General features: G+C 43.3%; 2 protein-coding genes across 4 annotated transcripts in view; one reads left to right on the forward strand and one right to left on the reverse strand.

Moving 5' to 3' along the window:
• Window positions 1–24,906, reverse strand: part of DOCK1 (dedicator of cytokinesis 1) — a 321,007-nt gene that overhangs the window by 140,660 nt on the left and 155,441 nt on the right. The window lies entirely within an intron of this gene.
• The window catches only part of INSYN2A (inhibitory synaptic factor 2A), a 75,688-nt gene continuing 73,707 nt past the window's right edge, over window positions 22,926–24,906 (forward strand). For both annotated transcript variants that reach the window (XM_068951449.1, XM_068951450.1), the window contains exon 1: window positions 22,926–22,999. The gene's annotated coding sequence lies outside the window, so the exon portion shown is untranslated. The remainder of the gene's footprint in view (window positions 23,000–24,906) is intronic.

Genomic DNA, 24,906 nt, shown 5'->3' on the forward strand with positions numbered 1-24,906 from the left:
ACGCGCAAAGCGACTACGACAGCTACTGCACGCAGAGCAAGGCAAGCGCGTTTAACGCGAGTAGTTTCTCTGCCGCACCAAAGCGCGGCTGCCGGATCGACTCTCTCTTTGCAGGCCGGGTACGCGGAGGCAAGGCAGCGCTCGCCGCTCCCGAAGGCGCACCGCGACCGACGGCGTCGCGGCCGTCGCTTCTGCGCCATCCGCACCTCAGCTCCCCTACTCCAACAGGGCAACGGAAACCAAACCCCGGCGAAGCAGCTGAATCTTCCTCGGAGCAGATTTCATCCTTATTCAGGCCGTGCATTTTATATGAAACATTCCAACATCAAGACTTACTTCCGACTCCTATAAAACACACAGTTCTGAACGAAAAGAGCTGCGGAGGCACGTGAGACCTCAGAAAGTCCTAATTTTCCTTAAATGATCTTCATACTGAAGTGGTAAACGTTCAAATGACATTTGAGCAGAAAAGGGTACGGAAACGTTAGTACATAATCCTCCCCACAAGTAAGATCGACGCTGGAAACTCAGAATCGCGCGATGAATCCCTGAGGTGCCAACGCTTCCTTCCTCACGGGTGAGACGACCTCCTGCAAACTGTCTTGTCCGCTCTCCTCCAGAAAACTCTCTAAGGTGGGAACATTAAGACCTTTGCATCTAGTGAGAATATCTGACAGAAATCAAAACCACACAGACTTTAAGGGACGTTTCATTAGCATTTCCTTATTGCAATGGTCAGGGTCAGATGAAAAAAACCCCCCATCAATCTTGTTTATTTTTCATTAATATTTTCCTACAGTCCTATTCCTATTTTATATTTCACTAATATTTCCTATATATAAACTACTAAGCAGCTAAAAGATACAGAAAAAGACCCACAAGTTAAAGAGAACTCCTCCCCAGGTTCTGGCGTTCACGACGTTTTCACGTTCTCAGCACACGTTAAAGGCAGCCCTCCCCGTTACTTGCCAGTTTGCAAGGAGATAAAAAGGAGCAAGTCTTCTCTTCGCTTTCAAGTACAAGGCACATACATTAAAAACAAAATAATAATAATCTGTTGTTATAACTTCTAAAAGCCACTAGTGAAATTTTCACTCGTTCGGGACTCTTGAAACCACAGGATAAAGAGTATGAAGCATCTTGGCCTCTCTACAAACTTTCATTAGAAGATGAGTTACCTACTACATGTAAAATGAGTAATTTCTGCTGACAAGTTTGCTCCCTTAAGTAAGACATTATGGAAAATGACAGTCCAACAAATAAGGCAGAGGATCTCCCAGCATCGACCGCTCTTCTTCATAACAAAAAGAATCTGTTCGGATTTCCTCTGTGACTCTTCAACTACCTTGTCACAGATGTTTCATTTTTCAAACGACCAAAACACAGACTTCTGTAAGAGAAGCTCTAGTTTTAAAGTAGGGGTCAATATGAACGTTAAATGATATGATGCCATTTTTAGTAAAATGACTTTTTTCATTAATGCAACAACAATCTAGTAGAGAATATATCTCATCATTAACTAACAGTTAAAACACCTCAGCCTGTAATTCCAGTTACATCCCATTGCTCTAAGCATAAAAGAAAACACATCACAAAGGTTAAGATCAAATAGCAAAACATGCCAAAACCAGGAACTGAAATCGCTCTATATGAGTCTAATTCTGTTCCCCAAAAGCATAAAAACTCATTTCAGGTAACAGGCTTTTCCCAGCATCGGGGAGCACACAATGCTCAAGCACTCTGCACTGGTCCAGGCGCACCAGACTGGAATCACAGCTATGATTTTGTTGTGTCGGTCCGTGCAGCCTTCAAAATGATTTTGACACAAATTCCTTAAGCTTCTAATAGCAAGGTATCCATCTGTATCATCAACGAACCAGGACAGGAGAGCAGAAAAACCCAGGAAAACAAAAAAAACCCTCAACCCTGAACATAGATATAACACAAACACAGAGTTCTCATATTATTAAAACAAATATTTCTTTTTCTAAAATCTGACAGCAAATTCAATAACTCCTTAAGAGAAAAAGTATTTCACAGATACAGCAGCAGAATGTAAACAAGCAGAACATGTTAACGTTCTTCATCACTTTCCCCCCTTTACGGCTGTATGTTACTTTTGAATTCCTTAGGCCAAATCCTGCCTTCTCGAATATGAGTAAATGGAAGGAATGAAACATGAGTTTTTCTCCGAGATTCAGAAGCTCGCGTTTGTAATAACATTAGCGATATAGATTTTTTCCCCTGCTGCTTCGAAGGTCACTATGAAGGCATCGGCTTGGAAATCAAGACCCACCAAGGGTGAGTCTCCAGAATGGGACCCCAGACTTTGCTCTCTAAGTTTTTAGACAAAACGTGCTCTCTTCTGCATATAAACTGAAACACAGGAAGTTTCATCTGAACATGAGGAAAAATTCTTCACTGTGAGGGTGACAGAGCACTGGAACAGGTTGCCCAGAGAGATGGTGGAGTCTCCTACGCTGGAGCTATTCAAAACCCACCTGGACGCGATCCTGGGCAACGTGCTCTAGAGGACCCTGCCTGAGCAGGGGGGTTGGACTAGATGATCTCCAGAGGTCCCTTCCAACCTCAACCGTTCTGTGATTCTGTTCTGTGTAATCCAATATAAACATCTTGGCAGCACCGGGCTGTGCCCCACGGCCACCACTGGGCACCCTACGCCGCCTCTGAGCCCCGTAAGCTGCTTCTGCGCTCACAAGTGATGCAAATCAGGCATTTTGTACAAAAGAGACAACGTGAGCAGGGGACGGCTCCACATTGACCTGCTCTAAGAAATATTTATTGCGACTCCTACCTGGCAAACCAGGCAAATCGATACACAAAAATTTCCTGAGATGCATTTTTGGGAGGCAAAAGCTTTTGCAATTAATAAAGGAACTTTAGCTTTCTGCTTTTTATTTTATAGAAAAGACTAGTTCAAGCACTACTCATAAGAAAAGCCATATCAAAAGTTCCAGCATTAGGACAACGGTTAGGAGTCCTGTTTTGGAAGGCAGCTCTTAGCACTGTGTTTCCATGACAGTCTAGGCCCAAAGCTTTCCAGATGTCTGCATGTCAGATCTGCTACGGCCATGTTATGCTTCACTGCTATTTCACTGTATTTAGTGCAACCGCTATCAATAATGCTCACTATCAATCTCGTTTCTAAGTACTGCAGAGCTCAAACATCTCTATCAGTGCAACATCTGAATTCTTCAAAAACTGCCGGCAGTTTTTGGGGCTACGGCCTACATCAGGCTTTAACGTGTGGAGGAATTAAACAAGGAATCGAGGTATGAGTGGCTGCCTACAAACGTATTTCAAGGTCACGGGTATAAAAATATTGTCTTATTTTATATATAACCCTACTGATTTCAACGATGTTGGGTAAACATCATTAAACATTTATATGAACGTCTGACATGCTAATTCTCTAAACAAAAATAAAAACTGGAAAACACAACAGTAACCACTACGGCATTTCCGTGCTAAGTGCAATCCTCTGCCTTCAGAGGTCACTCGCTGCTGGAAGAACAAAATCTACAGCTGCCTCCTGCCCTGTTTCGACAGCAGCTCTCATTTAGTTTGCCTGGAAAACAAAGACCCAGGAGATCCTTTCCGATCCCAGCGAGCCGCCACAAGGTACAAATACTCCACCAGCTCTACTTAAACTGCTTTTGGGGATGTAGCAGCTCTCTGACTGTCTCTCATCTTTCCTAGTGTCATCTCCCTACTTCAAAACAAATTCCAAGAAATTAAGACCTAAAAAATCCTATATTTCCATATAGCTTCGGGGGGGGGGGGGGAGGCAACCTCTGAATACAGGGAAACTTTTCTTGCTGCTATAATTATTATATATATAACGTAGATAATATCATGCTATATATAAATATAACATTAGAGGTCGGTAGATTACTAAGTCCTCAAGCTCACAGCTGAACAAGCTATCTAGTTTCAGGAGTACTGATCAGAGAGGTGTAAATATAGAGATAGGTTATTAAAAAAAAAAAAGTAAAGTTACCTTCACAGAGATCAGAAATTGTATACTAGATCATGATAGATTATCTGCAATTCATTTTGCAAAAGGCTTATTTATTAAAAGCTTAATGAAATGCATATAACTATAACATACCAAACGTTCCCTATTTTGGAAGGGCTTTGCGCTTTCATAAAAGGCAAACAAAAAATTAATGAAATATTTTAAGAACTCCATTTATCATTTTGCTAGGACTCTTTCTGAAGGTAAATCCAACTTAATAAATAACATTTCCCTTTAAAAGCTCTATACATTTTCAGTGTTAAACACCATGCCCTTCAAGTGAAAGATTAAGATTTCTGGAGGTCAGTCCATTTGTGTTTGGTTTCCCTAAATGCAGTTGCCTTCCTCCACTCTTTTTTCCCCCTCCAATGTTAAAAATGATTTCACTGAAAATCTAGAGAACTGCCATTAATAAATCTGTTTCACATATTTTGTTTTCCACATCTAATAATGCTAATGTAATATACAAAATCTATGGGTATATATGGGTATTGGCTAGCACTGAAGTAATGAAAAGAATATTTAAGGAAAGGCAATAACAAAATGTGTTTTTAAAGTATTTTGAACGCATTCCGCATTTACTGTGAGCTATAAATTGTGAGCAGAAGGATTCAGGGATTTAGACCTCTTTACTTGTATTGCAATTATCAATGGCTGGCCTTCAAAGCCTTTCACATCACTCCTATCAGGACACTTTCCAAAGGAAAGGGAAAGAGATGCAGAATAAACCAGGTCTAGCATGCCCACACCTCAGTCCTTGCATGAGGAGCAATTCCCAGAGAACTCCGCACTAAGAGGAGCAAGCTTCGAGTTAGACTTGAAAGACGTGATCTCACAGGAGACCACAGAGACGTACTTTGACATTTCCACACTGTCTGAAAGGACTCGGGAATTTGGACTGGCATCATTTGCCGTTCTGAGGATCTACCCACTATCCTTAAATATATTTAATTATATTTTCTCAGCCTTTGTTCTTACTTCTCCAGGTGAAGAGTGCTGCTTACCTGGGCAGCTGATATGTCAATCAATTAGGCATAACAAATACAGTAACGAGGTGAGTAGCAACCTTCTTTCACAGTGCATGTCCAGAGAGTTTTTAATCTGCTAACTGCAGCATTCATCCCTGTCTCCTTTATTGCATGCACGGGCACTTTCTTCTCCGGGCTAGCACAGAGCGGTTTTATTGCACATTGGCCCGATGAGAAGATTATACCAGCAAAGATTTAAACCATAGCAATATAAAAAGCTACAAACAACAAGCAGCTACAGGGTTTAAAAAAAAATGGTGAAAAAGTTTACTGTCAAGGGCTCAGCATTTTTTCCTCTGATATTTTTCTTTCTTTCATTATGCTGCTCCTCTAGGCATACACACTATTATGTATTCATATCGCCATACTGCCCATATTGTCCAGGTTTAGCATTTAGCCAGGACCTCGCCGTGCAGCATCCACGAAAGGCAGTGCCCTGGGTGCCTGCGCTCCCGCTCGACCGTACTCTACTTTCTGCTCGAGCCTCTGTCCCTGTCCTGCCTGGGTGAAAATCGCTGTTCTGACCCTCTTCCTGGACAATTCAGCCGACATCACTATGTAGAGGCACTTCTCCACGGAGCGCTCTCTCCCCCACCCCACTCCCAAGCCCTGCTGTAAACTGGAATCTTCTACCCTATAATGAAACTTAATTTAAGATAACTTATTTCCAAATTTCACGTGCATACCAGAAATCTTAGCTCTAACAAGTACCTCTGCCACTATCTGCTGCTTATCTGGGGCTTTGAGTTCCCGTGCGCGAATGGCGGTATTCATAAACACGCACACTGATTTCCTCCGTACTCTTCCAAAACCCTCATCAAGTGTTTCAGCATTTTGGGAATTACTGATACAAAAGCACCTGACTCGAGCCTCAACCTCTCCCTGTCTGCACCCTCTAAGAGCGATAGATACCTGAATCCAGAGTCCTTAGCAATGCGGTGTCACACACGCACACGCGCAAATAGAAAGCGCAGCAACCTTGGTATAATCTCAACAGTTTAGAGTTATAAAGTTCCCGACACTAACGTGAACCTGAAACTAACTGCCTTCTTTGCCCTAGGGAAAGCCTTTTATCTTGTTTATTTTAGATTTCCCAACAGAAAACTGTCTTACTTGCTTCATATCATTGTTAGGAAGCTAATTTAACTATAATTATTATTATCACCATCTGAATCACTCTCAAAATGGAAGACATATCTGTTACAGCACCGAGTATTAGCTAACTGACATGGGAAAAAGCAGAACTTTCTCGAGCAAATAGAAGTCACCAGACAGCTAATATAAATTTATGAAGGCAGAAAAGAATGCAGCTGAGGCACAAACGCTAGGGCAATGCGTCTTCTCTTCCTATTAGCTTCCAGGAATTTCTGCACTGGCTGTACTCGCCGTGCCTGGGATGCTCTTCTTGTGCTCAATGCAGCCCCGGGATGGCGTATCATCCAAAACGCAGCAAGTACCCACATCTGTCTGACCCAAAAGCAATGGAGAGCTTTGCTTTTAGCTGTCACCTACGCTGGCAAATCCACCCCAGCTACAAATACAGCGTAAGGGGGAGGTCAGCACCGACCTGGGCAGCTTGCCTTGACCGCCCTGCAGGGGTCTGGAGGAAAAAAAACCAAGAAATTCCCAAGTTTATTTTGGACTTCACGTTTACAAGTCCTATACCACAAAATTATACTCACAGCTGAACACATCTGTAAACCGCAATGCTAGCTGATGCAATCAGCAACACAGTTTCAGTTACTCAACATGATTAATGTTGAATATCATGTAAATAAACTATGATTAGGTTGATGCAGACCAGATAAAGAATCTTCCCTGCTTCAAAATTTAGGATTTGCAAATACAATGATAAGGTTTTTTAAGATAAAACTGTCATCCTGTGTTAAGAATGACTACACTAAAGTAATTTCAATAATTGTGATAGGCTACGGTATAACGGATATTGTCTCTGCAGCAACCAAATTATGTTCTAATATGCTGCAATAAGGTATTGCTATGACAAATCATGAGAATATTATGCATCTTTTAAATGAACCTCCTCTTCGTACAACATAGGTGATCCTGCTAGATGAATATACTTCTAAAAAAGCAGCCATTTTTGGCTGTTGTTTAAGACAAATTATTCTATTTTTGGCGCTTCTCATTTGACTGTTGTGATATAAAATATTTAACACAACAGTTTTATCGAGGGGCTTGGAGAGCTGGAAAGCAACATCAGAAGTGTGTGCAATCAGAATGCAATTGATAGCAACACACAGATTAGATATCCTTGGATTAAAAAAGGAATGTGCAAGAAGGGTCTCTTTGGGAAGGCTTTGGCATTTCTGAACCAGCTTCCGCCTTTGATTCATCATCGCAGAAACCACCAAGGCATGCCGCAAGGGCTGCTCTGCTAGCAAGCTCCCAGAACAGCACAAACCGCAGATTCAGGAAGCAGCTTTTATGGGGAAGGCAGTCGCTGATGTACATCTGCATTTCCCAACTTCCAACTTGGTAGACGGTTATGTACAGGTTACAGACAGGGATTACTGCAAGAGTCTCTCACCAATGTCAAAATAAAGACAGAGCACTTTTTACACTTGCATGTTATCCGAACGCAATCCCCGTTATAGTCAATGCTCTCACTCCCGCCTCCTCAAAGAGTAGGAAACCTGATTCAATAGAAACAGCCCTGCTGATAGTAGTCTGGTCATTGATTATGACTTTCCTAATTTAAGCTTAATTTTCTGTGGCATTTCACAGTAAAGTAGCAAAATTAATATTATTTAGGCAAATCCAGAGGTCACGACGGTAAATCAGAGAAATACAATTTCCAAAGAGTTTACATTATAATTTAGACTTTCTGTACCAATATTGACAGATAAGAAGAGCTCAACAGACTAGTGTCTACTAGCTGTAAACAGGGAATTTAACAGAAGTGAAGTTGCTCTTCTCTGTCAAGAGAACTATCCTCATTTTACCTACCTCTTCACTTTTAATTTGATTTTCAAGTAGCAGCCGCACTCCTCCAGGACAGACGTAAGAACAGAGTGTGGAAGAGGCAAGTTACTGCTAATACATATGTCGCAGCTTCTGAATGAAAGTTACAGTGTGATTCACCAGAGGAATGTGAAAAAAAGCATTATTTCCATTACAGAGAGACAAAAACCTAACGCAGAGAGAGAGAAAATTATTTACGGAGGGTCCCACGTGAACCAAACGCAGAGCTGTGAACAGAGCTCTGCCACCACCTGAATTATTAACAGCTGCAATGGCCGGAGCACTCTCACCTTGCAACAACACACCAGGAATTTCCATATTTTAAGTTTATCGTAGGAACAGAAATTAACAACATTATCTCAAGGGAACTTCCTCCCGTAAGGTTTTCTTTATCTTGCATAGGTTCTCTCTTGTGCAGGAGATTTTCCTATACAATTTCCGCATCTTGTTATATTTTCTAATGTGTGTACAAAGTCTGCCAGGAGCTGCAAGGAATTCGGTGGCATTTCCTTCAAGAAGCTGAGATTTAAATATTTTCCTACAGGCAGTGCTGGAGGCTATCTACAGATATTTAGAGAAGTAGCTCGCTCTAGACTTCATAATGATACCATATTAAATACACACCTATTTAGCACTTCCCATTTAATTACACAAAGCAGTCCAAGAAACAATAGCACTTTAATGAGAACTCGAGCTAAGACAGGGAAAGATTCATCTGCAGAACTGAAGAATAATAATATGTGGTTGTGTTTCAAAGATAGTATAATTCTTCCCTCTAAAGTTATTAAATTTGAATTTTATTTCTTTCTCATAACAGAGTAACCCACAATACTCCTGGGGATTCTTTCAGATCACCTAGTGCTAAACAACACAGTAAAAGAGCAGCTTCAAAAACACTTCATTAAAAGAATATGAAATCAATCTATAATATGAAACACAAGTAAAAAAAGCCGAACTTTTACTTCTTGGAAAAACAAATTCATTAAATCCATTTTTTGTAATTGCTATTTAGAAATGTGACCACAGAGTTCAACCTAATATATTCCACCCGGGTGCTACTGCTAAGGAAGTCTGCCCGTTCCCTGCTGCAGAAAATAGTCCCGCCAGACTCAGCAGAAAGCAGACACCCACCAGACAAAAGCATAATACCCAATCAGTTAAGAATAAACTGGGAATTTTTTTGACCATTTGGGGCCACTCACCACATTCACTAGCACAAAAGGAAAACATTCAAACGCTGGGGAAAACACAGCAGAGTATTTGAGAGGATGCAAAGCCTGAGCTACGCAATCTCCCAGCAAACGCACGCCGCTTTCGGGGACGCGCAGGGTCACCTCGGCTTCGCTGCACGGCAAAAGTAACTTAGCTTCGTTATCGGAGGAGAAGGCCGACTGCAGAAATAAGGCAGCATGCAGCAGATGTCGTTAAGAAAATATCACTTATTCACTTATGGGCAGAGGGGAATCGAAGGTCATTTTTGCTTTCAAATTTTCTGCACAATTCTGAGGGCAAGAACAGACAGTAAATGGGAGCAGCGCTAATTCACTAACGGGAGCAGCGCTAATTGAATGAAAAGGAGGAATTCAATGAGTTTTAAACTTAAAAAAAATTATTTAGAATACATACAAGAGTATGACGACTTAGAAAACTAATCTACTGGAATAATTAATATTTAAGAAGGTTTTTTTTTTCCTTAAAAAAAGAAAGCCAAACCACAGAGCTGAAGCAAGTCCCAGGCCAGCCCCGCACATACATCTTTTGAACGTGCGTTAAACCAGGTTACCACCACAGCAGTCTCTCCTGCAGGTAGAGAGAGATTTGGTTTTTTAAAATTCCGCTTCTTCCTCTTAACTCAGATCAATACCACAGTTCGAAGTGAAGAAACAAATGAAAAATGCAAAATCCAGGACGTGAGATTTCCTTTTCCCGTCCCATGACCAAGCCAAGACAGGGCACACGAGTTCTCAAGCCCTGAAGGACGGAGCGCGCCCGTAGAGCCCGAGAGCGGCACGCCGATGCCGGACCGGCCTGGCCGTGCTGGGGAGCGACACCCGTGAGGCCAGGAGGAATCGTTTGCTAACAGAGCTCCGTTGGCTCCGGACCACGTCCAGACCGCGCTAGTTCGGGTTTCTCTGTGCAGTGCTCCACTGCGTTTGCAGGCCTACCAAAAACAACCTAGAACATTTTTTAGGAATACTTTCCGTATTAAGTAACTCGGTGCGACTGAGGTGCAAAACACGTCTTGATAGTTTTCCTTTCTGTATCCAACACACTTAACATATTCAAGTGATAACAAAGCATTTTTACGTGTTGGTTTTCTTCCGCTGAGGTAAATTTATAATTGGATTCCAGTTTCCTTCCAATATCATCCTGGTAGAAATCATAAGGGAAAAAAATGCATCCTCTCACAAATAAGAAGTCATTTATCATTTTCTAACACACTAACACTTAAATATTCAGAATAGCATTAGATGAATATTGAACTAAGTAATTGCTTTAATACACAACTAGCATATGCTTTGTGATTAACAAAGGCAACTTAAGTCTGGAGATCTTTTTCATTACATAATCACACCTAAACGAGAATTAATCTTTCTATGGAAAAGCAATTAAAATTATAAATCCAAAACAAGATTAAAATCAGTGGCTTAAAACATGCCAACAGAAAAATCAACTTATTTTGCTCCAATGGTAGCACCGTGCTGGAAACAGTCACAGAGACTGACCGCCCGGAAAGGAAAGGTAATATTCTCCAAAACGGCAGAGGTGGATGTGGTGGTAGGAAGAGGGACGGTTTTGCTCCAGAGCTTCGCTCTCCCAGGCAACATCTTTCAGACATGACTCTGGATGAACAACTAACCCAGGATTTCTCATCCCACTACTGGGCGTCTAGGACTCCTCTGCCGAGATGAAGTGCATTCAAACCCGCACAACTGAGGTGAAAAGCAGTTTTCATAGACCGAAATATATAAGGAATATTAGGAAAGAATATGTAAAAATAAAAACAGGACACACGCTAAAGTAAAAGCTACATGGAATGGGTTTAATTAGGGATACTTCTTCCTCTGTCATCTTTGGCTACTATTCAGACATTTAATTAAAATTTTCATGATAACTTAAATATTTATGCATGTAATACTATTTCAGCTGGCTGCAATATGGCAACAAAAATGAGGGCAGAAAAAACAATAAATAAATATAAATACATGAATATATATATATATATATTCATATACATATTTTTTTGTACCAGATCACACAAATTGCGCAGTTGAACTAAAACTAACAATGTTTCAGAGAATCCAGCTCACTTTTTCTCAGGACACGAAGAACAAAAGAAACAGTAATAGGCCCAAGATGGGCTTGCAGGCTTCTATTTTTAGGCTTGTGTTCAAGTCCAGCTCAGTTTTAATTCTCATAGAAACTCATGAGGTTTTACTGAAACCTATGGGTCAGATTCCCCCTTCTTACCCACGTCTTTGCAGGCTCCCCTGACTCCAGCCGAGCTGCTCTGCAGTAACAGTTCTGCACATCTGAGGCAAACGCTGCCAATATTTCAGCTCTAAAGCCCACGGAAGAAAAGCTAAAAGTAAAAACCAAGGCACTTTTACCACGGCTAGGACAGTTCAGATGCTCTACAAAGTGGAACAAATGACAACACAAGTCTGCAGATAAAAGCACCGAGCTTGTAAACGTCGGAATGGAAAGTTGTAGGACTCCCTCCTTAAAAGGTAAGGAAGCCAGGTCAACGGAGACAATGGACAACAACGCTCAAAGTAAAGCATGAGGTCCAAAATGAAAGAGTTTCGCTACTGAGATAGAAAGTATATTAGAAGCGGGGAGACGCGTTGAAGCCATGCCCGTGCATACCGCTGCCAGGTCCCCATGTCCACTCAAAGGCAGAAATGAGCTTCTGTTTAGAACACTTCTCTCCACACTAAACGCTAAAGCAGCACCTCGTATTACCAGAGAAATCTCAGCAGGTGCATAAATGATTTGGGCATAACTCTTTCCTTTTGCTGCCTTTATGTGCTCGGATCAGTGCAAAGTACTATGTGGCCTTCACTAGCTTAAAAAAAGTGCAAGTTTATCTTTTCCTTCAGATTGTTTAAATAAGTCTCAGAAAGTAAATAGCAAACAGTGTCAGCAAAATTATCCCACTCAAGCGTGCGCGTGTGAAAAAGGCTTCCATAGAGAGAACGCTCCCATCTCGCATCACAAGTGTGCAAGCTTCAGACCTATCAAAGCTCGGGTTATTTCTGAAAGGCTGAATCATGTTGGTGTTTGGATAATAAGAATAGTGTTTCTGAAGATTAATCTCTTTGCAAGGAACGATCCTGAAGACGTACATGGATACTGAAGCTGCAGGAAGGGAAGAAGGCCAGATGCAGGGGAGTATTGCTCTTTTTTTTGACAAGAGTTTCACTTGCGTATTTGAACCCCATGGTTAATTCAAACAAACCAAAAATAATTATTATTAGGGTTAAAGTTTATTAAGTTTATTATTCTCCTAGAAAAACAGACAACTAACTTTTTGTTTTTTATATACCTTTACAAAACCTATTCAACCTGATAAAATCCACAAGAACAATTTACTCATGATATAGATATGAGCAGGTTTACCACACGTTATCTTTTGCCACAATTAAAAATACTAAAATTACCCTATCGTTAACATATAACTTCACTAACATCACAAAAAGACGAATATGCCAATTGACTTAATATCCGATACAGTACGGATACGCAAAAAAAAAATCTGAAAAATAGGAGACAAACACAGATTACCGCAGCCTACGGAGAGAAAGTGCCTCAGAGATCTCAGAATACCCCAGGTAATCCCAGGGCATGTCTTCGTAGGGCTCAAAACGAGAGCGTAACGCTTTATTCCCACATGACAGCAATAATGTCACTATTCCGAAAGTCTGAAAGGCAAAACCTCTATGCGTTCAGTACCTCCAGAACCGCTTCCACTCTGGGTGGGCATTTTAAACCAGCAGAAGCAGAGGCGATCCCTCATTTCTGGAGGACACTACAACAGTTGCACTGTAACTCCAGCTCCTGTTGTTCAGCAAAAACAAGTCTTGAAAAGATTTTCAACTTCCATCAGGTCCAACCGCCCGCCCAAGCTGCTCCAAGGATTGCAGGTCATGAGACACTCATCCCTACCCCTTTCCTCCCGCCACCCTGAAGGGAAAAGGCATTGGCCTAAACCAACGAGAACTTGGCACGTCGTGCCCAAGAGTTTCAGTTCGTGTACAGAACGCTCACAGCTCCGCACACGAACAGCCAAAAAAACACCCCAAACCACTTCTGTTGCTACGGCTGAACATTAATCCTTACGTGCCAAGAAGCTAAATTTAAGGATACTTAAAAAAAAAAAAAATTAGCTTTAAACATACTCCCAAGTATTTTTCTAAGGTAAGACCAAACGTCTTGCAGGGCTAAGGAAGCAGCCGCGCCGCAGCCTGCCTCTGTAACTGGGAGGCATACAGGCAATTCCTGCAGCCAGAGCCCACACATCATCCCCGGTCACTAACGGGGAGGCTGGAATTAATATGTTTACAGTTCAAGCCAACTGATAAATATGTATAAATGGAAAATGGTCATTCCATCCACATGAAATATTGAAGTGATTTTGGTTCCCTATTAAATGGAAAAATTAGCACGTGCAAGTATTCTGTTTTTTTCCCAATTACTAGAGTTTTGTTAGCCAGGAATCTTCACCTTGTGATTTTTGCTAGTAAGAGCTCAAATTAAAAAGTTTTTTTTTTTTTTGAAAATACAGTTAGATTTTTCAAGTTCAATTCCGTTTAATTAAAATATTATGAAAAACAATCACTCAAAGTGTCCACTAAATGAGCTCATATGGAACACAGTGACAAGAGCAAGATACCTCACAGGGATTAAACTCGCTCTTCTGTGAGAGGAAAGGACAAAAGTGCCTGCAGAAACGTAAAGATAGGTCAAAAGACAAAAGAAGCCCCAGAAGAAGAAAATATTTTTTCATATAACTCTCCAAACATGAGGCTACCTTGTCCTATTTTCCCCCCTTATTTTTTAAGGAATGGTGTCCCTTGTACCGGCCAACAAAAGCGTCCAGTGACAACTGCCTGATGGGAGAACCCCTGTGTGCACTCAGCGTCACAACGAGGCCACCAGAAACGGGCATCAAATCACTTTTTGGATAATCAATTGCCATATAGCTTATCTGTCATATTGTAACTGATGTGAAACAACAAAATTACACTTCAAAAACAAACCTCACTAGGTCTTCATCCCAGCCTGTCATCCTAAGTGAAAATTCAGCCCACAGATGGTGGGGGCTCAGTTTTAAAACATCATCCATGCAGTGACGCTCACTAATATATCTCAATAAAATCCTTGATTCATCATCTCACAGAGAAGTAAACATGAATTCAGTGAATAAATATGGACCGTCCAGCTCAAGAAGGACGTAGCGGAGCTGCAGAGGGCAGAGGAAGGGCACCCACAGTGCTTGAGCAGGTGGAGAAGCTGCCTCTGAGAGGGGGACGGGGATGTCCGAGAGTCCTTCAAGTGGAGACGAAGAGGCTGAGCAGGGATTTATATGGTTGAGCTGAGGTTTACAAAATCACAGAGGTGGTGGATGAAATGAGTGCAGAGCTATTATTCACCAGTTTTGCAGTGTTAGGACCAGGAGGCAGTTGCTGAAACTAATAGGAGATGACCTTAAAACAGATAAGAGAAACTACTCTGATTTCTGTATTTCTTTTTTTTTTTTTTTAAACACAGCAAGTATCAGCAGGTTCAGAAAAGGATTACGCAGATTCTTGGCCCATAAATGGATACCAAAAGCAACACACCAACTCCCCTCCGCAAACGCTGTGGACACCGAGAGGTACGTGGGGAATGGACAGTAGAAAACGGCCGGTCTTGTGTGTTATTTCTAAACTGCGCCACCTATTGCCACTGCCACCAGCCTAGATGGACCGCTGGTCTGACACAGAAGGCACCTCTTGCACGCTTAATACTACTTTATGTAACTAAACAAAAGTATTTTGCAAGTTGGGGTGCAGAGAAGGGAAGAATAGGAAAAGACTCAAATATTAGAGGCAAAGAGTACTGCCTGCTCTGATCCTAGATGCAAATCTTAACATTATCTTTTTATAATTTTTTGATTTATAGGGTACAGTTGAAAACCTTACACTTAATAATAAGATTGCTATTAAAAAAAACATGTGAATATCACCAGCTAGAACAGATTTTCTCTAAAAGATTTTCACCATAATGTTATAAAAATCACAACAAACACTAAATCTACTTCTGTCAGACATTTCAGAATTACACACACAAAGGACTTGCAGAAAAAGTTACCCATCACCATCACCATCTCTTCTCAAAACCTCTCTTTTTTACACTCACTGCTAACTGTGTAACCTGCATGTCTACTTACAATCTCCATCCTGCAGTCCAGCACGCTCCGGTACGGCATTACCTCTCGGAGCAGGCAAACGTATAACATATGCAATGCAAAAGTCTGTTGATCCCATTAGTCACGTAGGCTTAACAAGAGGCAGTTTCTCAAATATTAGTAGAATATTTTGACAAAGACTGAGACTGCAAGTGACCTTATCATTTGCCTCTACTGAGTTACATAAATAAAAAGAAAATAAAAGAGGGGTGATTACCATTATTAGCATTAACCACATTAAAGTTCATGTTCTTTCTTGTCAATGTTCTCAGGAAGAAAACAAAAAACCTGCTAAACATTGGCTGCAGTTCAATGGTATCGGCAGCAAAATGGCATTTCCCACCTGGGCGTCCGAGACTTACCAGATATTTCCAATTCTACACCTTGGGGGAAAGTGTGATTACTGTACTGTACTGCTACACAAAAGTCACAATTTTGAACTTCCAAGAGTAAATTTGTCCCTTGTGACACACACCGGTGTCTGCAAACGCAGCCCGACTCCGAGGGCCGCCCGGCTCTCGCGTTCCCTGTCGCTGCCGAGCTCCTCCCTGCCCCTACCAACCCTGCCATATATTCAACATGAACATATCGATATGAACATTTAAACTACCATTTTTAAGAAATTTATAGTGACTAAACATATATATATGTTTCAGTCAGTCCTCAATGACTTTCCACTTCTCTCAGAGCATCTAATGTCTTTATCTAAAGGAGGTTTCATTTGCTCAGAATTTTTTGGGTGCTTTTTTGGGGTCTAGGGGAGGTATTTGTTTGGCTTGTTTTCAGCAGGGTTGTCGGCACGGGGGAGACGACGGATTCAGGAGACCCAGCGGCGGCAGAGCGAGCTCGGGGGCATGCTCCGGCAGCGGCGGCACGCCGTGCACGGCCCGAGGCCGGCAGCGAACGGCGACGGCCCACCTGCGAGCGACCACGGAGGGCGCCTGCCCACCAGGACCCCGGTCCTTTCCTGCCGCGGTCCGTCACCGGGCCGCAGGGCGGCATTTTTTCCAGCGAGCGCCTCATTAAACAAGGGAGGAGAAGCTCCGAGCGGGGAGCAGGAGGTGGAGGGCCGGGGGCGCCCACGATGCTGCAACCTGCCTCTGCCTCTCTCTCCTCTTACGCCGGCACCATCCCTTTGCCAGGTCCCAAGGCTACCGAGGGCAACTGCATTTAGTTGTCTGCGTATGGATTTTAGAAACTCTTAAGGAGCTCACTGTCTGAACGTTAAGGCCAAAAATACTTAATTTTGTAAGAGAAGTAAAAGCAAACAATAAAATAGTAGAAAGTAAACTGAACATACTTTCATACTGTCAATGCCCTCTATTGTTCACTTTTATTTCTCTTACATAGTTTTATACTATTTTCATTTTTTTGGTGATTCGTGTGTTTTATTTTAGCTTGTTTTTCCTGCGAACTATTATGCATTAGTACCAGACCACTGTCTGGACTTCTAATATTATAGGAACATGTAAGAGCACTTTAAAACCTGTGTTTTTAAGCCATATGCAAATTTGGAAAAGTTTAATATTTTAATCGAGCCTCACTAAGGGCTAGGGAGTTTACACTGCCTTATAGCATTACACGGTTCCCCATTCTGACCGAAGAGTTGTATCAAACCCTCCTCGTAATGAAATCAATGTCGCATAGATAATATATTGCTCCACCAAAGAGCAAATACGAAGCAGATGAAAGTATTCACGTTTTTTGGAACATTTGCCTGCCTTTTCTCAGTTACCTGAACTCTAAGATGGAATTGAAGCTCATTCCAGATTTCATCAGGTGCCCAAGACTGAACCTATTTGTTTGAAAACGAAACGATGATCAGTTTTTTTTTTTTTTTGTTTTTTGTTTTTTTTACAAACAAGGCCATATTTCTCCCTTTACAAAAAAAATAGTTGGAGATATAGCCCTGTGATTTAAGATAATGAAATAAATAAGACTAAACAAAACATGAACCAAGTTGGCGTAATACTCCTTTCAAAAAATTTTACTCGCGCTTACAGTTTTTCAAGACATCCTAATAAGAACATAATTTCACATTTGCTCTTACCGAACAAATCAAACACAGTGATTTATTATTCAGATGGGCACAAAGGATTTCTGAAACGCAAAGAGAAGGGCTATAAAAGCACAAATCATCAGTAATGACTACAAGCTAAACTGCCTTTCAAATATGAACAAAATGCAGCCATTTAGGGCATCATATATCACCGTCTCGCAGACCCTCATTTATTTCCTAACTGCACAGGCTGCATGATAATTTAACTAGTGCCAAATTTTGCCTCTGTTGAGAGCATCTTTATTAGATAAGCGTTCCTACAACTTGTACACAGAACAGCAGATTATTTCATATTCCCAGTCATTTGGGAAGGAAACAAGCATTTCAAATCAGCAGGCTAGTTCCCTTCCCAATCAGATTTGTCTTCTTAAAATGAACTTTGCTGAGCTAAAAACACAGTGAAGACATGAAAAAGCCTCCTATCCCAATAAAATTAGGACTTCTTCCCTCGTATGAATACCTAAACGTCTAACGCGTACAGCGCTTTGGATCCCTCATGAGACGGAACTCAGCTAGACCTCAACATCAGAGTTTTAGCTGAGGACATTTGTTGTTAATGTTGTTCTTCCAACGATCTGCTCAAAATGAAAATAAGAGAGGTCCAAATCCCACTCAAACTTATACCAGCAAAGTGCAGGAGTACCTACCACAGCTAATGAGGTTACTCAGCATTTTCATTCTTGGAGCAGAATACCCATCGATGGCAGTTCACTCCAACTGCTATTTAATGCTTTAACTGCACGCAGGTATTTTGGGTATTATACACACAATCTTAAATCTACTTCATCTTCAAAATGTTCCTCTAAGTTAACAGATGTGCAATCACTCCCACTTTACAGATAAAGAACAGACATAAGCACAGGCTCAAATGAGTTGTCCAAAATCATGGTAAAAAACTTAACACGGAGTAAGAGAGAAAATTAAATCTCTCAAATTTCTGCCTAACACGACACTGAGACACCGTATTTCTCTGTCGTCATAGTCAAGCGGCTATATCCCTCCTCAGAGCAGGGCGCGTCTCCGAAGATTTGATTGCATGACAACGTATTTGAAATTCAAGCTAAGTTTGCATTCACTTCAGCTGCAGGAAAGCAGCATATTTAACATTTTGCTATTTTTCTTCCAATGGCGGGGGCAAACTAAATAAATTAGAGATTTAGAATTGAAAGCAATGCAGCTATCATATAAAGCCACAAAAATAATGACCTAATGCAAGTGAAGATTCAGTAATATGAAAATATTTGCTTTTAGCAGTAATATAATCATAATATTTCTCCCAAATGATTATAGAGAGAAAAAGCACAACATTGTTCATGCCTTCGTGTTTCGAAACCAAGCAAAACTCACTCTTCTCTCAACTAAAAAAGAGGTAGTAAGAGGCTGCGAAAAAATTAGGCGTTCATAGTAACCCAGCTCAAGTATTTAGTGTTAGCAATTAAATTAGCCCCCCTAACAAAAGTTACTTAACCTGCACCAAATGGCAGGCATAAAATCTTCAAGATAAAAAAAAAAAACAACCACCTAGGAAGCAGACATTATCTTGCCAGGAGGATAAACCCTTTCCGTCACTGGACGTATCGCAACTTAATAGAGACAGCAACTGGAACACGGGACAGCATTTTCTATCCTAACGCACGAAGCAAAAAGGACAATTGTCAAATGTGAAAGAAGGTTTGGGGTGAAAAACGAGGCAGAAAAAAAACCCTGCAGAAAAGCTCTCGAGATTTAAAGCCCTGCTGAAGACGGAGGCCGTGCCAGCAGCTCTGCGCGGCCATCCTCGCCCTCACGGCCACCGCTTGCGCGCGCAGTGACCGCTGAAGCTAGACCCGGCGAACGGGACACCCTCTTGTACACTCAGCACCGCGTCAGCTTTGGGCCTTTTTCCTTTCGACAGGACGCCGAACTCGCTCCTAAGCCTGTATCTCGCTGTTCGACGTGCATTTTGGTGCCTTGCAGCGTAAGTTCAAATACCAGCTTTGATGCTGATTTTGAAAATGGCTTTGGTGTTGGTTATCGTCTTTTCCATGCCGGCATTAGCTGAAACACCTGGCAGACAACGGGCGCTCGGGCTGCCACGTGCTATTCCCTGAGCTGGACCGCAGCTCCTTTCCTCAGGGACTGACCAGAACTTCACAGACCGTTCCAGAAAACGCAGCGCTACGCTGCAAGACCCACACGTTCTAGCACAGCCTCTTCGCACAAAACACCTGGCCGAAGCACGCATCTCTCCCAGGCCAGAGGCGTCCGCTGCAAGCTGCCCTCGCGCAGCCCGCCCTCCAAAAAACCCGCGGCTATAGCGAGCGCACGGAGCGGGAGCATTAACATCGACAGCCGTAAGGACACACGCTACCCGGGATCAGAAGTGCCGTTATTCGGCCATGCCCCGTCTCCTCGTGCTCTTCCGGAAGCTTAATTTCAGAAAAAAATAAAGCCAAAACTGAACACTGCAAAACCCGGCTGTGCAGGAAGATTAACGCTTAGAAATACACACAGGCCTCCACAAACGTAGTGTGAAATTAGCAGTGTGTAAGAAGGATCCTTTACTGTACGAGTCCTCCGTTTCCACAGAGGGACCGCTAAAAATTTATCTTACTCCTCTCAAAAACAACCTGATCGTTTTACCGTTCGCTCCAAAAGGTCCAGTCAGGGCTTTCCTCCACGCTCCCCGGCGCGCTGGGAACGAGCCCGCACAGACCTGAGAAGCACTCTCTGCTCCTCGACAAACAGCTGAAGAAAAAAGCAAAGGGGAAGGTTATGACACTCCGCTAGAGAAAAAGAAACGTGTGCTTTTTTTAACGCATTGTCTTTTTTTCCCTTTCCTGCTTGAAGTCAGAACTGTCTCTCTCCCTTCTCAAGCGTCACTTTGATGCTACGTCTCACTGTGCAACAGTTGCACTCAGCACCTTTTCAAGGCTGAAAAACTGGCAAACGGGATGAAGCATCTCCACTTACCCAATGTATTTATTTCTATATGTTTTTGTAACAACATGAATCATGATAATCAGAAAACATATATGTTATTTTTCACAAACCATGATTAAAATGTTCCGAATTACCAGTTTAAATACTTTACGCCAATGTCGTAGGTAATGACACAGGTGCAGGACAAGAAAGAATCTGGTCCACAACCAGAAAGTCCTTTTTAATTCTCTTCAAGTCTAGGTACGGTTACCTAGCTTTACAGGTGAGGCACATGCATAACGCTGTGCAAGAATAAACAGCCTTGGGACAATGGCCCAAATACGATTATGGGAAAGACAAAAAACGCTGTTTAAACTGTTTTTACTGTCAGAGGCCTTTTTCATACAATTTATTAAGGTTATAGAGCAACAATGTTTTCTTCTAGCAACCATGTTCTATGATGTAACCCACACGGTTCATGCGTTCAGCATCTAGAAAGTAATTGCCTCTACTATTCCCAAGCTATTTGCTCCCGTCAAAGCAGCATATGTATTCAGAAGGTGGTCACCATATTATGTAGTTTTACCCATGCCCACGTACAGGCTGCAGCCAAGAACAATTTTATTTTGGCACAAAGGAAAACACAGAGGTCCTGGCATATACTAAATCATTGCTGCTGAAAAGAATAAAAAGCATGGTTTTGTATTTGATTTTCTTTAAGCAAGGTGGCGTTTTTTTTTTTTTTTTTGAAAATAATCTATTGTGAGAAACTCTGAGAGATCCCAGATTCACTTGACGGTGTTCCACCAGGTCACTGCGGCTGCTGGGAGCGCGCGGCCTTAGGTACGGCGGGAGGAGGCAAGGGGAGCAGCAGGACGGGGAGCAGATGAGGAGACCTCAGAGGTGGGGTCTGATCGGTCAGGCATCCGCCGGATCACAGTCCTGCACACCCAAACTACAACTTAATAAGTGAGGATTTCTGTGAGTCCTACCAAACCAATGTTTACATGACAAGAAGGTCCAACCAATTTCCTTACCGCGCTGTTGGTTCAACAGAGCCCTGTGCAAAGACGGCAAAGCTGGCACCAGGTAGGGTACTCCAGACTCGGCCGCAGCGTGTATTCCTCCGTGCGATGGTCTGCTTGAACTACTTAACTCTAAAAAGATGTCCAGGACTCGACCAAGTATTGCTGCTGCATGGCGCTGTGCAGCAGCACTAACCTGGCTAGTGCTAAACTCGGGACTCTCTCCTGGTGCTGCACTGCATGGTGCACCTTCCACCCAGGCTGCAAGAGGGCTTTTTGTGCTGGGGCTTTTCCAGCCCATCTAGTTGGGCTGCCAAACTCATGTTCCACCTCAGACTGGGGCTCGTCAGTAAAACCGTAGATCAATAGTTCTCACCAGTGCTACCGATGGTGAGGTAGTGCCACTGCAGCCAGCCTACGTGGTCTGCACCTGGTGACAACTGGGCCAGCAAGGGAGTTGCATGCAGTGGTGAAAAATGTTTATTAAACAGGAACATTATCAAAAACCTCAACAGAAAAGGTGACTGACCAATAGCTTCTCAACAGATGACTTCCCATGTCTATCACGCCTGCCTGCCTGACAGGTCTGATTAATGAGCTGACTTTTTTTTTTCCCCTCGCACTCACCTTGTCTCTGTCAAGCCCTCTGTAAAACGGTAACGTGGCTAAAGAGGAGAGGAGCAAAGAGGGGGTGCAAGTTCTATGAACGCTATCACGTTTGCTGATCCTCGTTGCCTTGTCGAGCTGCTCTGCTTTCAACTTACACCTATTTTATTCAAGGCTTAAAAGCAAACAGAAGCATCGGTTCACTCAGTACCTTGAACACTTTCCCCCCCAAATAAAACGCAGCTTTAAAACGAGCACTTCGGGGAAACCCCAAATACACCGGCAGCACCCGTTCTGCATCAGCTCCAACGCTTTGGGTTTCAGTAGCGCAATCGGAAAACTAGGGTATTTAGCGATTATCCGTAACTCATACATCGCGTGCAGACAGATTTTGCTGAAAAAGCATCACCGACTTCATGCGCGGAGGAAAAACAGGCATAAGGGCAGGTTTTCGAGCAAGGACGTTAACCCTGGAGAGCCTCTAATCCTCCCCCGCCCGCCCCTTCTGCGTGTGCGCTAGGGCCCCTAGAGCGGGAAGGGCGCGCTCCCCCGCGCCTCGGCGCAGCGCGGCCGCCAGCGCGCAGCTCCGCGGCCCCAGCGAGCCGCCCCCGCCGCCGGCTCCGCCCGCCGCGGCTCCTCCCTCGCCCGCCCCGGAGCAGCGCCAGCCCCGCGCCGGGCACCCGCAGCGACCGCTCAACAAGTTCCCCGCCGCCGCCGCCGCCGCTCCGCGCTGCTCCGCTCCGCGCCGCGCAGAAGCCAGGGCGCCGGCGCCGGCGGAGCAGCAGCGGCCGCCCATGCTCCTCCGCGGGCGCGGAGCGCTGCCCCGCGCGCCCGCCCGCGCCCGCGCCGGGAGATGCAGCGCGACGGAGCGGCGCAGACCTCGGCGTCTCGCTGAGGGAGCATAAGGTAAGGCCGGCTGCCGCCGCCGCGCGGGGCTCCGCGCTGCCCCCCTCCGCGGCCGCGCAGCCCCTTTTCCGTAATTAAAACTTGGCCGGGAGGAGGGCAGGGCGTTATGCAAGAGCGGTCCGTCCCCCGGCGAGCAGCTCTTGCCGTCAATAACTTTCACGGCCAGACAAGGAGAGAATATCGCTGTACATGTCCAAACCGTTACTCTTGTTCTAGAAAAATACCACGGCTTTCGGGAATGCTGCCTTGCGTGGGGGGACGCGTAGTTGGACAATTTTCGGAGGATGCACGGAGCGCTTTAGTTGTTGCCGTGATTGATTGCCAGCAACTACCGCTGCTTATTAAGTTCAGTGCCGCGAGGTCCAGACGCAGCCCTAATGAGGTGTCCATAAAACATGGCAGTGTGAGAACAGTGGATGCTTTCGTTCCAGTAACTTGCAATACAGCAGTTCGCTTAAAAAAAAGAAGAAGAAAAATCCTTGCGAGGGCTGGAAGCTGCTGGCGTTCTGTGAACTGCTATTATGGAAAAGCAGCCGTTCTCCCCGTTTAATATTCCCTCCCCCCCCCACCCCGTGCCCTGCCACCATCATCAGCCGAGCACATTTAAATTGGCGATGGTGTGAAAATGCAGCAGGCGAACGGGACAAAAGGGAGCAGGCATCAAGCACCAAAGTCAGAGCTGGCGCTGGACCCTGCATCTTGCAAGGCATCCAGAGCTTCACGCTTCGGGTTTCCGTCTCGCGGTCGAATCACCCGTAAAAACCCTATGACCTCAGCATCGCTACTCAATACAGTGTTTACAGGGAGTTACAGCAATACGGGGGAAGTAGGGTTGCAGTTAGCTTAGATTTGTTGGGGGGAGAGAGGAAGAGGGGCGCAAGCCTTAGCAAAATAAGGACATCTTGCAATCTTGAAAGCAGAGAGCATATTCCCTGCCTCTGCCCCTTCTCCCACGGGGTCTGTCCCAGAGGGACCGTGGCCCCCGTCGGCCACGAGGCAGAATAGGTAACGGAGCAGTTTCATTTGACCTTGTACGTCTAAGCAACTAAAAATCCTGCACAAACATCACCGAGGAAAATTTAACTCATTAGGCTCTGCGATCAGGAAGTTTGCAAAGACCTGTTTTTCACATCTCCAAGAACCGTATTATTTTTCTACTGAAGCCGGGAAAAAAATAACAAAAGACAAAGCAGTAACAGGTCATGTCTAATGCAAATTGGAGATTTATTCCCTCTATGTAAGTGTTTCACGGTGGTTACCGTTCGTATGTACAACGCTGTCAGAAATGCTGTGTGCATCAAGGTTAAAATCTAGATGCTAGATGAAGAACTACTAGCTAAAAATCACATGACGCGTAACCATCGTAATTGGTATGGCACACACTCAATAATTTAGCAATATAAATTTCAGGCAAACAGATTTGTAGTAAAAATTATGAGCACAGACAATAAGCAACATATTTCTTTCCTTTTAGTGCTAAGCTTATCAGTGTTCTACCAGTATGCTAATGTCTGTCTTTACTACAATAATATTGTTCTCTTCAAGTACAAATAACAGTTTGAAGTTAAAAGTTGGATTTTTTTTTCCTAGCATTATAACTAGATATAACCAGACCTAATGAAAATATCTCGGCTCAGATATTACTAATTTATCATCTACAGGCTTATTCTAGCCAGTGATGACATTTATAGTCAGTGATTTCAATAAAATACATGATTTATGTTGCTAATCCAAACATTCATACTGAACAGTTGTAAAATAAAATTATTGCACAAGAGTTTAAGGCGCTGTTGCATTGAAAGCATATTGCCTTCATTTAATGGGCTCACTGGTTAAGCCCGTTTTTAAATAAGATTTTTTGGGGGGGGGGGGGTGGTAAGGACGTCATGATGCCCTTGATGAAAAAT

This window comes from Struthio camelus, chromosome 7 (genome assembly GCF_040807025.1).
Source record: "Struthio camelus isolate bStrCam1 chromosome 7, bStrCam1.hap1, whole genome shotgun sequence".
NCBI lineage: Eukaryota > Metazoa > Chordata > Aves > Struthioniformes > Struthionidae > Struthio > Struthio camelus.